The 8,784-nt window shown below is 42.3% G+C and overlaps 1 long non-coding RNA gene across 1 annotated transcript in view; it reads left to right on the plus strand.

Annotated features, from left to right (window-relative positions):
- The window catches only part of LOC107617067, a 12,968-nt gene extending 4,409 nt beyond the window's left edge, over positions 1-8,559 (plus strand). Inside the window, exons 2-3 of the long non-coding RNA XR_001614782.2 lie at positions 6,002-6,009; positions 8,547-8,559. This is a non-coding gene — a long non-coding RNA (uncharacterized LOC107617067). The remainder of the gene's footprint in view (positions 1-6,001; positions 6,010-8,546) is intronic.

Here is an 8,784-nt window from a genome sequence, read left to right on the forward strand (position 1 = left end):
GAACCTCTGGGACTGCCTGCGTTTGTGGTGGTGCCTCTGTCTGAGCTGGTTCTGCCTCATGCTCCTCCTCCTCAGATGCGGAAGAGTCGGGAAGAGGGGGCAACTCAGCACCCAATGCCACAAACATCTGATCTACTCTGTCCAGGCGTCGCATAATGCGGCGCTCACTACACTCCATGAATCGGATCAGATGCTGCACCAAGAGATATGTCGGTTGGGGTGCTGCTGGTGGTGTAGTGGATGCTGATGGTGCTGACGGTGCTGCTGCAGCTGATGAAGAAAAAGGTCCGGCTGCTGCTGCTCTAGCTCTAGACTGGCGCCGTGATGGGGGCTTCTCATTCACCCATGTCCCCCACGGAATGAACAACTCCTTTTCATCATCCGGGGATGGTGATACATCATCTACCAACCATGGGGTACCGGCCAGCTGTGCCATCTGAGTGACCAGGGTAGGAAATGGTAGTATGCCACGGACATGTGCTCGCCACATGTATCGCCTGGTCAACCGGGGGAAGTATACTTCCTTCCCCTCCATAAAACATCCGATTAGGACGAGCATGTCCACCAGAATATCTGTGAAATGAGTGGTAGGCATGATGTAGTGGGCGAAGATCTACTGCCACGTCCTGGCCTCTCTCGAAAGATGAGTAAAAAGCATCCCTTTGGACTTTCTGTTGTTAGCATCCATCACCCAAGGGGCATCCGGGGTGGCAATCACATCCCTCAGAGCATCGTAATCAAAGGTCATGCAATGTATTGCCACTTCTGCCTGCTCAATAGCATCTGTATCCGGTCTTAGGAAGACAGTGAAGTATATCCTCTATAGAAGCCTTTGTAACCAACACTTGACCACCTCGCAGGTGGACTGAATATAGGGTGTGTCTAAAGAAGTTACAGTAGAATTCCTTCACCCAGGATGAGTTTATCCTACCAAGCTCCCTCTTAATAAAACCCATGTCCATCCCCTCAATACGAGCATGAATGGATTGCCTCAAGTCAGCGGGGAGGGCTAGTTTCTTTTCTATGTTCAAGTTCTTTTTCCAGTATGTAGGGAACCGGAGCTCACAATAGAGGTTGGGGAACCGGTGAGCATCTGTAGGCGGGAGCTGTTGGTTAGCCTTGTCCTCATCATTCAGAGGATTCTTAGCATAATCGTAGTAAGGTGAAGGAGTGATGGCTTGAGATTTCTTCCTTTTCTTTGAGGTGACCTTAGCTTTTCCTCTGTCGGCCATCCTGTAAAAGAGATATACAGGATATAAACAATTAAGGCACGTAGAGGAAAACAAAGCAAAGAATGGCATATTCGGAAGACAAGAGGATTGATATATGATCATGGAGTGAGTTAAGAGATAAGGATTCTTGGAATGCAAGAAACAAAATTTAGAACTAAAACAAAGTCACAAACCAAGAATTCAAGCCACATTTGCACAATGATTTGTTTATTAAGCCTAAGAAACGTCATACCCAAAGAATGATTAAAGGAGTTAAGTTGAAATCAAAAGAAAAATTAGTTAGTTAGTCAAGTTAGAAGTTAGAAAACTGGTTCAAAAATTAGTGGTGTGATGGTTCTTGGCTCAATTCAAAAGAAAAGCACAACGTATGGCCAATAAGCATACTCACATCCATGAAAAAGATGCAGTCATTGATGATGAAATATGAAATTTTTGCACAAAAGCGTATAAATGAAACAAGTCATCAACAATGTCATGGTCACAAAGTTTGCAATAATTGGTGTTGAAAGAGCAAAGTACGCACAAGATGTAACCGAAAGCAGGTTGAAATCCATTTTTAAATTAAAAAGGGGTTATGTTCATACCCTGGGTCGAGCTGTCCGACCCGGGATGTTCTACTGATGAGACGACCGACCTCTTCAGGTTAGGCCGTTCGACCTCTTCTCAAAGAGCTCGGTCAAATCATCAGAAAAGCCCAATAAGGGCCCGAACAGAGGAACATGACCCAAATCCAAAGGCAGCCCAAGCCTATAAAGATAAGGGCGGTTCCCTTGAAGATAAGATGACCTCACTCAAAGATAAGATAAGATAACTAACTTATCTTATCTAAGAAGGTCACTCCACACCTCTATAAATACACTGGAGCACCCAGGTATAACTCATACTCTGATTTTACTAAAAACCTGCTTAATACCATTGCTAACTTAAGCATCGGAGTCCCTTGTAGGTACCACCACCCTTCGATGACAAAGGATCAGCAGTGCAGCCAGTCCAACAAGTCGGACACGACTGCTCCGGCCACTATCCACCAGCCGAACACGTCATCTCCGACCAGTACAGAAGATCTCGTCTGAGATCGATCTACAGTTTCAGGTAACCCTCGGAACATTGGCGCCGTTGCCGGGGAATCTGGAAGTCATCCCACCACCATGGCGGACGACCATGACAACGACCACGACTCTGATCTAGAAGATAGGACGCCGCATAAAAACGCGGATACTACACCAAAAGATACTTCTCAACCTAACAAAGACAAGAATTCGCCAAACGAGGAGGCCATGGAGGCACTTCAAGATCGCTTAAAGAAACTCAAAAAAGAGGTGGAGCATCAACAAGAAGCTGAGAGAGATCTACGAAAGGAAGTTAGGCGACGCCGCGAGTTAGAGGACAAGCTCCTAAAACTCGAAGCAGATCTCAAAGCCAAAAATACTCGGTCCGGGCACGAAGACGACTCCCGTAAGGACCAAGACCCATTCACCAAAGAGATCCTGAGGACTAAAATCCCAAAGGACTTCAAACTTCCCGACATGACTTTGTATGATGGCACAGCAGATCCCAGCCATCATCTTAGTAATTTCAGAAGTAGAATGTACCTCACCGATGCCTCAGATGCAGTTCGCTGCAAAGCCTTCCCAACTACTTTAACAAAGACAGCGATTAAATGGTTCAACAATCTACCTCCTAGGTCCATCTCAAGTTTCGACGACTTAGCCAAGAAGTTTCTGGCCAGATTCTCCATCCAAAAAGACAAGGCTAAGCACGCCCTAAGTCTATTAGGAATCAAGCAAGGAGATCGGGAAAGTCTCCACAGCTACATGGAAAGATTCAACAAAGCATTTCTGGACATACAAAGCCTACCAACAGAGGCCGCCATTATGGGTCTTATCAATGGCTTGCGAGAGGGACCTTTTAGCCAATCTATATCGAAAAAACACCCACATCTCTGAAAGAAGTACAAGAACGAGCAGAGAAGTACATCAACATGGAGGAAAACTCTCGACTAGGAGAGACCTCAAAATCCAGATTCACCTACTCCTCCCGATATAAGGATAAAGGGTCCAAAAAGAAAGAAGATCAACATGGGAAAAAAAATCAAAAAATACCACAATTACACCCCTCTTTGGGTGTCCCTTGTGGATGTCTACAGAGAAGTTTGCCATACTGAAAAAATACCCCCAGCTCGACCACTCAAAGGAAAAAAAGGAGGAGGAAATTGGACTGAATATTGCGAGTACCACCAAATCTGTGGACGTTCCACCAACGACTACTTTGACTTAAAAAATGTCATAGAAAAACTGGTAAGAGAAGGAAAATTAGACCGGTACCTCGCTAACCGAGTCGATGACTAAAGAAAAAGAAGAAGGGACAAAGATGTCGGATGAACTGAACGATCACCTCGTACACCAGAGAGACATGTCCATATGATACACGGAGGATTCGCGGGAGGAGGAATCTCCAAATCATCTCGCAAAAGATATCTTAAAGAAGTATATCATGTCGAAGGAAAAGAGGAAGCACCCGACATCCCCACAATTACTTTTACCAAAGAGGATGCATTTGGTATCATCTCGGGACACGACGATCCCATGTCATACTGGAAAACGCAAATCTCCACCGCACACTGGTAGACCAAGGAAGCTTCGCCGACATCTTGTTCAAAACGGCCTTCGACAAACTCGGCCTGGAAGAAAAAGAACTCAGAGCATATCCAAACAATCTGTTCGGACTGGGAGACACTCCAATTCAGCCTCTCAGATACATCTCACTACACACGACCTTCGAAAAAGGAAACCAATCAAGAACACTCAAGATAGGCTACATGGTGGTCGACGTGAGTTCAGCCTACAACGCCTTAATAGGTCGGACAATATTAAATCAGCTCGGCGCAATAGTCTCGACCCCACATCTATGCATGAAGTTCCCAACTACAGAAGGGATAGCTACTATAAAAGCAGACCAAAAGATGGCGCGCCGCTGTTACAATGAAAGTCTAAACCTCAGAGGCAGAGGAGAAGAATTCCACACCATCGAACTCGGTAGAGTTCGGAGACGGGAAGAACTCCGCCCACAACCCGAAGGCGAAATAGAAAAAGTCCAGATTGGAGATATCTCGGACAAAACAACTAATATCGGTACAATCCTAAAATGAGACACAAAAGAATCTCTCATATAGTTCTTACGAGATAACGTCGACCTCTTTGCATGGAAGGCTGCAGACATGCCAGGCATAGACCCTAAGTTAATGTGCCACAAGCTAGCAGTCTACCCAGGATCTCGGCCAGTATAACAGAGACGTAGAAAGCTCGGACTAGAACGATCCCAAGCTTTGGAAGAGTAGGTACAAACTCTACTGGAGGCAGGATTCATAAGAGAAGTCAAGTACCCACTATGGCTAGCTAACGTCATCTTGGTGAAAAAATCAAATGGGAAGTGGCGGATGTGCACCGACTACACTGATCTCAACAAAGCCTGCCCAAAAGATCCTTATCCACTCCCAAGCATCGACGCTCTGGTGGATGCCTCCTCCGGATATAAATACCTCTTGTTTATAGACGTATATTCGGGTACAATCAAATCCCAATGTACCCGCCCGACCAAGAAAAAACTTCATTCTTAACCCCAAAAGCAAACTACTGCTACGTCGTCATGCCTTTTGGACTTAAAAACGCAGGAGCTACTTACCAGAGATTGATGAATAAGGTCTTTACGGATCACATCGGAAAAATCATGGAAGTCTATGTGGACGACATGTTAATAAAGACACAGAGTGAAGAGACGTTACTGTTCGACCTCACCCAAGTATTCGACACTATAAGAAGGCATGGCATGCGACTTAATCCTGCAAAATGCACCTTCGCAGTAGAAACTGGCAAATTCTTGGGTTTTATGCTCACACAAAGAGGAATTGAGGCAAATCTGGATAAATGCCAAGCCATACTTGATATGAAGAGCCCGACTTGGGTCAAAGAGGTACAACAGCTCAATGGAAGATTGGCAGCCTTGTCCAGATTTCTAGCAGGATCAGCAATAAGATCTCTCCCCTTCTCTGCTACTCTAAGGAAGAAAAAGAGGTTTGAATGGACAACAGAGTGCGAGCAGGCATTCCAAGATTTCAAAAGATTCCTGGGACAGCCACCTTGAAAGAACTGAAGATTGATGGTTTAGAAGTTATAGTAAACTCTCGTTGCAAGTATAGTTACTAAACCAAGCAATCAACCTTTCTTACAAACGTTTTGGTTGTCACAAGTAACAAACCCCTAAATAAATTGATAATCGAAGTATTTAAACCTCGGGTCATCTTCTCAAGGAACGGCAGGGAAGTATGTTCTTATTATTGGTTATGAAGATTGTAAATTGGGGTTTTTAAGATAAGGAACAAGTAATTTAAATTGCAATTGAAATAAGTAAAAGACTGTAAAGTAAATAAATAACTGTAAAATAAACTTTTGGCAAGGTATGAGAAACCTATCCTAGATATCCTTATCAACGATGATGAAGATTGAATCTTAATTCCACTTAGTTAGTCTTTACTTAAAGTAAAGAAAAGTCAAGTGACTAATTAGTTTGATCTTCAAATCCTAGTTAATCCCTAAGGAAAGATTGGGGTTATTGAAGTTCAATTCAATTAGCAAAGATAACAATTATCAATCATGTTTGAGTTTGATAACTCCTGAGTTACTGATTTCTTAACCAAGACCAAAAAGGGAAAAAGTAAATCTATCGGAATAAAAATGCCTTCAGATTGGAAGCAACAGTAATATAAATAAAAGAAATAATTGTAAACTGAAATACCTCAAATAACATTAATTCAAAAGAGTAATCTGTAACATAGAAGAATACATAAATTAAATTGAAAAGATAAATAAAAAGGAATGTTGAACCTGATAAAAAGAGATAATCCTGAAAGCGAATAAAATTCTAAATCTAAATCCTAAAAGAGAGAGGAGAGAACCTCTCCCTCAAAACTACATCTAATTCATGAATACTAACTAATTGGAGGCTCTCCTCTGAATGGATGCATTCTCCCACTTCATAACTTCTGATCTGTGCCTTCTGGACTTGGATTTGGGCCGAAAAGGGCTTCAGAAATTGCTGGGAGCATTTTCTGTAATTTCTGGTGCGTAGCCTCTGTCACGTGTCCGCGTGGGTCACGCGTCCGCGTGGGTCACGCGGTCGCGTCATTTGGAGTTTTCCTTGCCAGCGGTCGCTTCAATCATGTGTCCGCATCATATGCGTTTCGCTTAAGGCGCGCGATCGCGTCAAGCACGCGGTCGCGTCACTGCCATTTTGCGCTGGCACGCGGTCGCGTCGTCCATGCGATCGCGTCACTGCCAGTTTCTTCAAAAACTCCGTTTTGTGCTTTCTTTCCATTTTTGTATGTTTCATTTCCATCCTTTAAGTCTTTCCTGCCTTAGAAGATCTGAAATTACTCAACACACGAATCACGGCATCGAATGGTAATAAAGGAAAATTAAAATAATTACTTTTAAAGCATAGAGAACATGTTTTTCACATACATCACATAATAAGGAAGGGAAAGTAAAACCATGCAATTAACATGAATAAGTGACGGTATATATATAAGGCTATGTGAGCTAATTAAGCGAATCCTTGATTAGTCTAAGATCTCACCTAACATACATACTTTGTAAAGCAAAGCTTCTTTACCTATTTTACCCATATTTTCCCACTTTTGATGTTACATGCTCATATTTCAAATTTTTTTATTTTTATCCCATGTGCATTGCTTTATTTTGCATTTGAAGAATTCTTTTGTATTCCCCTTTATTCAAAAAAAAATAAATAAATAAAATAATTATTTTTTTTATGTTTTATTTTTTTTAATGCACATGGTAATTCAATTATTTTGATTTCACATGAGCATGCTTTCCAAAAATTTTTATTTTGAATTATTTTATTCTTTTCAACTTTCTACCCTTTGTTTTTATCATCCATGTTCCCAATAGGTTTCCCACACTTAAACAATTACACAATTTCTATCTTAAGCTAACCAAGGATTCAATTTGGGATTTTTATTTTGTTTTTCTGCTTAAGGCTAGTAATGTGATTTGTAGAATAAGAGGTGATTTAAAGGCTCAAGGGGGCTAACAAGGGTGATGTAAAAGGTAGGCTAATTTGGGATAAGTGAGCTAAAATCAAACAATGGCCTCAATCACTCTCTTGGGATGTATTTCTATTCTATAATCGGACATATAGATTAAAACAAAGTAAAGAACACCAGAATAAATAAGAAGGGCGGAACACACAGAAATAAAAATTATGGTTTGAATGTAACCATATAATTAAGCTCAAAACTCACAGGCTGTGTGTTCTCTAACTCAAAAATCATATATCAGTTATGTATGTCATGCAAGTAAAATTAAAAGTTCCCATTATTCTCAATGTAAATCTTAAGGTGGCTTTAAAGTTCTAGTGTTTCTCCTTGATGAAATGTTGTTAACTAACTAACATGGAATGCTATATATACAAGGTGTGTAGATTGTTTCTATTATGTTCAAGTCTCTAGTTTACTTCCTTTTATATTTTTAATTTAAACTAAGCTATCTTATGCTAATAAACTATAATAATTAATCCACATTTTCTATAACTAATAAGTTAGAATTACAAATAAACTAACTAGCTAAAATATGAACTAAGGTGCAAAATGCAAAAATAGAGTAAAAATACATGAAAATAGCAATGTATAAGTGCTGAGAAAAGAAAAATAAAAATAAAAGAGAAAAATACAGAGAAAACAGCAAAATAAAATAAAAAGAGTCTGTAGTGGTTCACCAAAAAATACGCCAGAGATGGTGACCTCCCCACACTTAAAATGAAGCATCGTCCCTGATGCTCACTCAAGCAGTGTGTGAAAGGGTGTCATCACCGGAAGAGTGGGTAGCTGGAGTCTCTGTGGTGGTGGTCTGAGGATCTGCCTGCTGCAGAGGAGGTGCTGACTGAATAGGGACCTCTGGGTCTGTACCCTGAATCTAAGGCGGGGTCTCTCTCTGTGATACAGCCTGCTCTGTGCCTGCCTGCTCAGCCTCTCTCTGGGGGTGGGTATCCGCCTCGTGATCATCCGCCTCCTCCTCAGATGGCTCTGATGGTGTGTCAGGCTCGGAAGGGATATCGCCAGATCGTATCATCAGCTTCAGGTGCTCATAGCGTCGCTTGCTGCGACGCTCAGGTCTCTCATATCGCCGCCGGTTGTGGCGCTCCATCTGGTCTAGCTGCCGAAACAGGCGGTGCACTAAGTGATAAACTGGCTCTAAGGCAGGTGGAGGTGCAGTGGTGGTAGCAGGGGTAGCGGTAGAGGAAGAGGGGCCGACAGATGGTGTGGCTGTCTCATCAGTAGGAGTGAGGAATGGAGGTTTATAGCCCAAAGCCAGGAAGTTCCTGCTGTGAAGGATAATTTTCTTGCATTCTGCAGCAGGTGGCTTCTCATCAGCATCCTCCCAAGGCACGTCAGCTCGACGGCCAAGCTGTGTAATCAGATATGAAAAGGGGAGAGTGCCTCGGACGTGGACCCTGGCCATGTAGTACCGGATAAAGC

The sequence above is a fragment of the Arachis ipaensis genome, chromosome B09 (assembly GCF_000816755.2).
Source record: "Arachis ipaensis cultivar K30076 chromosome B09, Araip1.1, whole genome shotgun sequence".
Taxonomy (NCBI): Eukaryota; Viridiplantae; Streptophyta; class Magnoliopsida; order Fabales; family Fabaceae; genus Arachis; species Arachis ipaensis.